General features: G+C 39.6%; 1 long non-coding RNA gene across 1 annotated transcript; it reads left to right on the forward strand.

The window, feature by feature from the left end:
* Window positions 1-6,853: 6,853 nt before the first annotated feature.
* On the forward strand, window positions 6,854-9,687 carry LOC138066661 (uncharacterized). Its single transcript, XR_011139947.1, has 3 exons — window positions 6,854-7,026; window positions 7,423-7,482; window positions 9,578-9,687. It is a non-coding gene; the product is annotated as an uncharacterized lncRNA (long non-coding RNA).
* The last annotated feature ends 506 nt before the right edge of the window (window positions 9,688-10,193 follow it).

Consider the following 10,193-nt stretch of genomic DNA (forward strand, 5'->3'; position numbering starts at 1 on the left):
GCATACAGTGCTCTGCATTTCTAAGACTGACTGGCAAATGAAAAGTCTTTGTTGTTCGTCTCCCTGGTCCTGCTAGGGCAAAGTTAATGTACTGCTTAGTGTAAGCAGTGGCCCTCCCACTTCAGCCAGGTACCCAGGTTCAGCATCAGAGGGGAAAAAGCAATTGGACGTGGTACTATACAGAGAAAGTTCCTTCAAAATGTAATAGTAGTTTATAAAACAGTAGTTTATAAAATCAGACTGAAATTCAAGTCTTCACTCCAGGCGTCATTTCTTGAATGCTGTCTATCTAAACACTCACTTTGAGTATAGAATTAGTAATTTCCTCACATTAGAAAATAGGTCCTGCCTAGTGCCTATCATATCTATCTGAAGCCTTCAAAATCATTATTTAATATATTTTCATAAAGTGTCTGTGAGTTGAGGAGGTGGTATCTCCATGTTGTGCATAGGAAATAGAAACACAGAAACTAACTTATATGACCTCGAAGACTCACAGGTAAATCTTGATCTTGTGAATTTGCACTGCCCTAACTGGAACTAGCAGCTGTATGTGAAAATATCTTGTAAATAACTTCATGTAACTTCATAGACCAAACAGGCAAAACCTGAAGCCCATTAGTATGCTGAGAAAATGGTATTGAGAGAAAAGGTCATAACCTGCACTGGAGAAAAGCTTGCAAAACCAATACAAAACTGCAGAATCTCTCTCTGGGACACAGCTCTAAGCCATACATTTCACAAGCACTGATTTTCAGATAAATTTATGGGCACACCTATAATTAGCATTTTCTATTAAATGGACTACTACTAATTGCTCCTGCTAAACATAGAGGTATATCTACACAGCAGTATTTGAAAGAGTAGTGCTAATTTGCCAGCTGAGTTAATTATTCCTGTACAAAGCATACATTAATCTGGTGTGGCATTGCATTAATGCAGTGATAATGCTTTCAGTATGTTTATTCTGTGCCATGTATTGATGTCCAAAGTGACAGGAACAGTCTAGAAAAGCTATGAATAGAACTGAAAAATGAGTAAAGGAAGGTTTTAACATTTTACAACAAAATAAAGCAGTAAAATCCTTGCCACTTCTGCCTACTTTAATAATGATGTTTTCATTTCACTTAGACAAGCCATTTTTCAATTAATTACCTAATGAAACCTCTATTCATATCTTCAGAGAAAGCAAATAAATAACTTGGGGTAAATTAACAGAAACAGTGTTTGTTTTTTTTTAAACACCATGTTGCATGTCCCTTCATTTTCAGATTTGAAGAATCATAACGGCTGGACAGATTCACAGATTAAATTGTGTCCACAGAAGAATCAGTTAAAAATACTAGCCTAACACTCATTATTTGGTTTAAATTGTTTTAAAAGCTGAACTGGGTATTAAACCCATCTCCAAATACTAATAAATAAATAAATTAAATTAAATTATTAAAAAGTCTCTTTACTGGCATCATTTTTTTCCCCAATAACAGTGTCAAGAATGTTTTCAATAAAAGTGCTTAAAATTCGGTCATGAATAATAAAAATCTGTGACTAGCATTTTAGAAGCGCATATATGGCTTATGTAAAATCTATACAATTGAAATGAATTGACAGAAAGTGCCCTTACAGAAATTAGAGCAAAGAAGTTTATAAGAATAAGTACTATAATCATTTTTTAGAGCAGAAAATATCACTTGTTCTCATTTCCTGTCCCACCGTTTTATGAAGTCAGTGCTAGGTGCCACAAAGACACGTGTCAACTATTGCTGTACTGTTGCGTCTTTCTCTGGTTCTTGGTGCAAGATCACAAAGGCAGGTCCCTGTCCAAGTTATCTGGCACCACCTGCGCAAGGCAGGGAGTGATGCACTGTACTCCACATCAGTGAGGTGTTCAGGTTCGGCATGGAGGGAAACTGAAGACTGAAACAGTAGCTGTTGGAGAGACCTGACAGCGGCTTGAGTTTAACGTTCCACTTCACGCGATTAGCCCTCAGACTATTCAAACTGTATTGTCGTTTTCAAGATTGCTTGAAGGGCCTAAGCCTCATTTTCCACGTTCAGCTTACCTATTTTTATCATCTCACTCAGGTAAGAATTTAGTTATTATAAGCATACAGGCCCTAGGGATTCAGCTAGCAGGTGAATGAAGACTCCCACCATCTAGTTTTTGAGTTTATCATTTGTTTACTGCTGCAGTTAAGTGATGTCAGACATCAAACTTACTCTGCAAATTTGATTAAGTTAGTTAATCTGCAGAAAAGTGTTTTTTTTCTAGCTGTGTATATTCTGTATATTCTCTTTCATATTGTCTTCAGCCAAAAAGAATCTGAAAGTCATGTGATTATTGAATATTTAATAGCATGTTATATTAAGACTAACCTGACACTTAAAAGTATTATCAAACATGTCATGCATTTAAAAATTGCTTCAGAAATTCTTTATTTTGTTTGTTTGTTTTTCTAAAAGTGTCAGGTATAAGTAGGAAGTAGGGGAGTTTACCTGCTGTGTTTAAAGGATGTAGCTTACCTTGCTCCTGAGCATGTCCCCATGGCCCCTGAGCAATATTTCATTCTCTGAGGAGTCTGAAAGTCTCGTCAGAACCAGCGTTAATTGGATGATGTAGCTGTCTGAGAGGAGGATTAGGTAACAAGAGAGAATAAGGGCTTGAAACCCCTGTGGCTTGAAATACCTCCTTATACATATTCAGACAATACAGTAATCCCTGTCACTGCTTAGAAGCAAATTAAACAGGATGGCACATCATAAACACCTGCATAAACCCATTTTTTGTGTTTTTGGGTGCATTTTTAAAGAAGCTACCGAAAGATAAAACCCTACTGGGAGAGCAGGGGAAGAAATTGTTTCCATAGGAATTAAGCCTAAGTTTATGATTGTTTATGACTTATCTTCTCTCATCATGGTTTCATGTGAACTGCTTGAGGAGGTGAAAGCTATATTTCCTACTGCAGCAAACAGATTGTTGGCACTCAATAACTGGTAACTAATAATAATGATAGATAATTTAGTCTTAAACAAGGCACACCTGCTAGTCAATAAACATTTAACTGCCAGGTAGCTGACTGGTAGCGTTACCAAGTGAAGCAGCAAGTGAAGATACTTGTCTTCTGTAGTCACTGGGTATTTTTTCTCCATTTGTTTGCTAGCTGTCGCGAGGTACTGGCCTTGTTGTAAGGAACCAGACACCGTGGGGCAGAGCGCAGGCTTGCCATTTGCATCCATGGGTAATGAATACAGCCAACAGGAAGTTCAGTGACTCAGAGAACCTGTTGCAACTGAAACCAATACAAGTTTGAGGTTAAAAATGCCTGGAATGAGAAAGTTATCCTTTGACAAAATATTTTCATGTCATTCCTTGTTTTAAGCTATTGCAAAAGTAATTTAATCAACGACTTACAAAGACCCAGTGGGAGAGAAGGTTACAACTCTCAGTGTGATCTTTTAAGCAGCGTGATCTGATGTTTCCTAACAATGGAGAGGAAAAATCAATTGCAAAGCTGTTTGCAATGTTTCAGTCACATACCTCTCTCCTTTCTCACTGGCTATAGCATATACAGCTGACTTGGGAACAAGAGAGATCTGAGGTACAGAAAGCAGCTGAGAGTGGTCAGCTGAAAAATCTGACATGCATTAATGTGTTTCACATAGGCAGTGTAAAATCAGGGAGAGTTCAATAAGACATATGAAGTACTCTCCCTTTTTATTTGCACTGTTTTCAATGCTTATTTACATCATGGGTACCCAACTTTGTTGACTGGGTGCGTAGATGAACTGCTTTCAGAGGGAGGGAAGGGCACTGTTTTGTGGTACAATGGGGCTAGGTGCCCTGCAGTATCCCATGGTGGTTCTGGTGCTCGCCTGGAGAGCCGGAGCCTGCTGTCCATGTCCGTTTGGTGTTTTGCTTCGCAGAAGTGCTGTATTTAATGCGCCTGGGTGTATTTCCTGCCCACGTTCTGTTCCCTGTCTGCATCAGAGAAGTACTCAGGAAAAATGAGAGCCCAGAACAGGATGCTGTCGCTGTTGAAGCAGTTTGTATTTGGTAAAAGCACCTATTTTATATGATAATACTGCCAAGGGGCCCCAGCAGAGACTGAGGCCTTCTTGGACTACGCACAATATAAGCCTGTGAGGAGAAGCAGCCCCTACATTCAGGAGTTATACATCTGATTAAGAATAGTAAAAAATATGTTGGAGGATGAAAAAAATTATAATCGAGGTTAAGCCTGACTTTTTGAAGGTCACAGAAAAAGGCTTAGACAGGGTGCTCCTCAAAACATACTGCCCTATTGCATCAAAGCTTCATTTTAAATTTACCAGAAATTGCTGAGAATATCCTGCTCTGCAGTTCTATTGTGCCACGCAGAGCTGGGCTTTGCTCTAGACCGTGAATCCATTTTGCTGTCAACTTAGGGCCCTAAATGCAGCACAAAACATGTCAGCAGCCTAATCAGATAATCAGAAGCCTATTTGCACAAAATAAGGTACATTCAAAATTCTCGAGTCAATAGGCACCAAAGCGTCTGTCCTACTCCAATTATTTCATTGATTTCCTTCTTCAGCTATGCATAAAGACCCATTGTGCTCCCTTCTGTCCTAGGGCAAATCTAAAGCAACTTCACTGAGATCATCACTGCTGCTTTGCTGCCTTCCTCATATGCAGGAACAGAATTGTCTGGTTTGGGGGATTTTTCTTCAGTTAAGAATATTTTCAGTCAGCTTAGAACATAGTGACAATTTTAACAAAACTCGGTGAGCAACCTCAGAAGGGTGTATATACAGTTGCACACTAAGAAAAAGCTTTTTGGAGCAAAGTGACACTGACGGTAAGAAAAACAATAAGAAAATGTAAGCTTCTCTAGAGAACATCTACTAGAGAGAAAATAAGCTTCTGCCTGTGTCAGACCTTCTCTTCCGCAAGTGCATAGAAAGCATGTAAGAAGGGAGAATGGAGAGTGTGCATGTTCAAGAAATGAGCAGAAGTTTTCTGTATGCATTTCTTGTGATTCTGTTTTATAAAACCAAAAAAAAAAAAAAAGCCAACAGAAAACAAAGCCTGCATTAGACGTATCTGAACATCACAAGCTTCTCAGTAACAATATCACATCATAAAAAATGGCATTCATTCCAGAGGCTACTATTGTGCATTACTGGGTCGATTTGGTACGTCTGTAATGTGGAACACTGTCCAGGAGAAATGATTTCCAGGGAGCTTTAATCTCTAAATCTAAACTAGGATTTCCTCACTAAGCAACCCAGCTCAATCTGTAATACCACCCCCTCTAGTATTCCTTTCAGCAATGATGCAACCAGCAGATGGTGGCATTTCCACTAGATAAGGTACTATTACCTCATTCTGAGTTGGTATGTAATTAACATGATTCACATCACTAGTAGTATGTGTGTAATTTTCACTCTAAAACAGTGGTGTTTTAAAAAGCTCTATAAATATAAAACAAATGGCAACAGGTTTTCAGGACAGGCTCAAACTGTTTACCCACGCTCTCTACAATAGCTAGCAATAACAGAAAGGCATCAATTGGGAATTAAAGACAATTGGCTCTGAGAACTTGCAATGGGTCACAGAGAGGAGTGTTATTTCTTCTGGGTCACCCGATAGCAACTGGGTCACATCCCTACTCTCACATTTTCTTCATTTGTAATTGAAGTTTACGTGCAACTCAGGAAGAGCTCTCCCTTGGTATGCATGGACAAGAGCTACAGCTCAGCAGTAAGGACAAGGAAGAATCTCCATATGTATAAACCTACAGTTTCATACATTACTTCTGCCTGTGAAGTCCACCAATAGATGTACTGCACAACTGGGCCTGATGTGGACAGAGCTCTGCAGCCTTCTGCAAACTGCCACAAGCTTCCCCTTAAAAAGTAGCTTTTTATCAGCTTTATTTCAAGCTAATCTTCTCCTGCATTGGTCTTGAGCTCTTTAGGGTGTCAAAAGCTGTAGCTGGGTATAATAATGTGCAATGGAATTGTCCACCCAGATATTTTTTGAGTGGCAGCTCCTTCCCATTTAACATCTAGCAAAAGACACTGTTGTCTCCCTAAATTTGTACTATCTTCTGTTACAACTTCCAAAATGTTTATTTGGAACATAAGACTGAAAGAGACCTCCTGGGTCATCAAATATATTGGTGACCAGTCTCCTACTGTCAGTCCCTGAATTAGTTACACTTCTTGCCTGCTACACTACACTTCTATTCTCTCTTTCTATTCTATTCACTTCTATTCTCTACTTCTATTTCTCTACTGGGAAGCCAATACAGAAGGTTATTCCTTTAATATTTAGGAACTTTCTTTTAATTTCCAGACTAAATGTATGCATGTCTAATTTATACCTACTTGCTTTTGTGCTTAAGTTGATGTTTCAGTCAGCATTTTCACTTCTCCTTCCTAACCTTTCCTTCATAGATTAATTATTCCATGGGATGATGCAAATCCATGTCAGTACAAAAGATAAATTGGTAGTTGTCTACATGAAGTGAATCTCAGATCTCTATGAACTCTTAAGAGGACAAGTTTTCTCAGTCTTGCTCCTTGCTCACCTTTTCACCTCTTTTTCTCACACATGCATTTACTCGTTAACATACACTCTGTATCCAGCCATATGGAAGAAATATTTTGTGGCTAACATCTCCTTAAACCTCAGCCCCAACACAGTGGCACCATCCAAATTCTCTAATTCAGACAAAGTTATGCTAGAAAGAAAAAAGCTGTTTCTTTCTTTTTTTTTTCACTGCTACTGCTGTTTCACTTGGTGGGGGGAGGGTCTTTCTACAGTTCTGCTATTGTAGCCTGTGATTGCATGAGAAGTCTTTGCCGGTACAGTATAACAGTATTCTCATATCAGTAAAGAACTCCTTGTGTAAATACAACCTTGTTCAACATCCTGGCAACGCTGGCACAGAATGAATAGAGCAAACAACCTGCTTCCTCGTCCCTGAAAATGGATCTGAGCGTAGCGCATTAGCTGGTGCTGCTGGGCAGCTTGAACAGGTATTTCTTGTGTGGTACTTCCTCAGCCATTAAGTAGGTGATTTCAGACTCCAAGGCTATAAATTGGAACCTTAAAATAGTACACAACTAATGATGAACATTTTAATGAAATTTAACTGAAAACTCATCAACATTATTTCTTCTTAGTAGCATTTTTTAACATACTGTTGCTCTTGTTGTCCTGTTTCTCAGGTGCCTGCTTCTCTGTGTTAGCACACTAGCAGACAGTGTGAACAAGGGGATGGAGCTGAACCTGAAGTTTACCTGCCTCACACTGGAACGGTGTGGGCAGGGAAAGAAGTAGACAAAACTTCCCTTAGAAACTCTGTTTAATAAGAAGAGTTGTGGAAAGGTAGAAAGCATAGAAGCAAACAGTGTCCAATGTGTTTTTTTTAGGATGGCTTGGAAATCTGGACAGAGAAAAATGCCTCCTATGACTGGAAATCATAAAAGCAGGTATTACTTATCTTGTTTAGCAAAAATATTCTCTCTTTGAGAGCTTTTTCTGACTCACAGGAAGTGACTTTGTAAAGTGCAGTTGCAGAACTGAGTAGGACCTTTTGTGTGGAACAACTGCAAGTCTGGTCTGTGCTTCCATCTCAAGTGAACTGTCTATGGATACAAATAGTGTATGTGCCCATAGGGACTAACCAGCTAGCAGCAAACTTTGCTGTAGAGTTTATTTTGTATTTTATATTGGAACCAATAAAAGCACATGCTTCAGAATCTGAAGAATACTCTTCTATGTTCATATATAAGAACCAGAACTCAGGTAAAAGTGAAGAGATCACTCCAGTTATGTTACAGTGCACTCTGACAGCAGAGTGCATCGAACATTTAGAACAAGACAAATTTTCTTCCCCTTGCTTCAGCTAATGCAGACAAGAAAAATGCTCTTAGAATACTCAAGAAAATTAAGCTCTAGACTTTCTGAAGTTAATAGTCAAGCCCTATTTTATTGCATTGCAGCCCATATTTTACTTTACAACTTGCAAAATATCGCTATAGCATCATGGTAGATCATTACTCTCAGGTACTATTCCAGTTGCATCAGGCTTAAGTCTGTACTTCAGAATATCTTTGCACTTTCCTCTCACTAGTCTCACAGACACATGATAGGCCTTGCCTCCCTCGAATGATAATATCCTTATAAGCTCTGTATCACATGTTGAAGCCACCTGTCTCAATCTTTTATATTTTGCCACTAGACCCAGCAAACCAGCGCATATGAAAAAGGGCGTGTTTTACATCATTTAGCCCACTGACCTGATAGAATCATATGTTAGCAGTATTCAAAGCATCCAGAATTTGGCTATTAATGGGCCAGGATTTCTCTTTAACAGGTTTAGCTTAGACATTTATCTTATCACCACCTTCATTTTATTGTACTGAAGTTAGAAATAAGATGTCCATCAATTCTTGCTTGTTGCACAAATTATAAGAACTATCTATCTATCTCCTTCATTTTGCTTGTAGTCTAACGATGTAAAGTACTTGGGAAAAGAAGTCCTCTAAAGTATTTATGAAGTTCTCCAGTTATTGGATTTCAAGATCTGGCTGTAACTTCAGGTTGACCTTTATTTTATAACTTTCAGAAAAGCATTAGCTGTACCTATCTTTAACTATTATCTTTAAACACATTAAACAATAAAAACACCCTCAGGACTTAAAAAGCAATCAGCCTGTGATTGTATGGGGTGCCCATCTACATAAAACTCATGAAAAATACAGAAATATGAATTTATTAATATGAAAGTAACAGTATTATAGAATATCATTTGCATGGGCACGTTTACTGACAAAAGCTGAGTAAACTCTGACAGACCAAGAACTGCAGTCCGTAGTCAAATCTAAAAGATTATCTTTTCAGGTGAAAACGCAGAGTACTGGGTTAGCTGAAGCTGGAAAAATGGTATTCTCTCTTCTACTGGAAATGAAAATTGAAAATCCTAGGTAATTAAGTTATTTAAAACCACAGAGGTTGGGCAGATCAAGAAAAGTTAGAGTTACTCAGTAAGCAGCTGCAGGGAAGAAAGGCACATACTTTTATAGCAGCTGGAGGATTGTATTCAATTTGGCTATTAGAAATGGACAAACAGGCCAGTAGGGAGCAGAGGGAGAGATGCTCCATAACTTGGTGGAAAGATAAGGAACTTGGACGCGGACACCCCAAACCCAAACAAATTTCTATGGTAAAAACAGAAAACAGGTGAAAATACATCTGAGATTTAGCATGTTTTTTTTTCTCTCTCTCTTGATCTGCATAATTTCCATGTTAGCAAAATAAAAACCAACATATTTTTTAGTCTCATGTGAAAAAAGTGTGTTTGTGCCTATGCATATGTGCTTACCCTGGAAAAATGAGACCCTAGATGCTGAGCACCCACTGAGTAGTAGCTCTGGGCAAGGTACACCTAAGCTCTGGGGGAAACGTCACTGCCTGTGGGACTACAAAGCAGTGGGCCTTTCCTTCCATTAAGGAGTATCACCCAGATCCAGGTTACAGGAAAGAAGTTTTCCTCATGTTCAGATGGAACTTCCTATGTTTCAGATTGTGCCCGTTGCCTCTTGTCCTGTCACTGGCCACCACTGAGAAGAGTCTGGCCCCGTCCTCTTGACACCCTCCCTTCAGATACTTGGACACATTGATGAGATCGCCTCTCAGTCTTCTCTTCTCCAGGCTCAACAGGCCCAGTGCTCTCAGCCTTTCTTCAGAGGAGAGATGCTCCAGTCCCCAAGTCATCTCGGTAGCCCTCCACTGGACTCCCTCCAGGAGCGCCATGTCTCTCTTGTACTGCGGAGCCCAGAAGTGGACACAGTAGTCCAGGTGGGGCCTCCCCAGGGCTGAGGAGAGGGGCAGGATCACCTCCCTCCACCTGCTGGCAACACTCTGCCTAATGCACCCCAGGATCCCATTGGCCTTCTTGGCCGCAAGGGCACATGCTGCTGTCTCCTTAAGGGTCAGAAAGCTTAAGATCACATAGGTCCGGTGGAGTGATACTTACGTGGCATCCTGGCAAGGATCCAGCTGAGGACAGCTCTGAGAAGATGAAACCCTTACCTAAGGTGATTAAGCAGAGTCGCGTTTACTTCAGCAGAGCTATGACATTTTACACTAAGGGAGGATGTGGCCCTATTTTCTTCCTTTGTTTGGTGCTCTTATTCAT

Source organism: Struthio camelus, chromosome 1, assembly GCF_040807025.1.
Source record: "Struthio camelus isolate bStrCam1 chromosome 1, bStrCam1.hap1, whole genome shotgun sequence".
In the NCBI taxonomy this organism is placed as follows: Eukaryota; Metazoa; Chordata; class Aves; order Struthioniformes; family Struthionidae; genus Struthio; species Struthio camelus.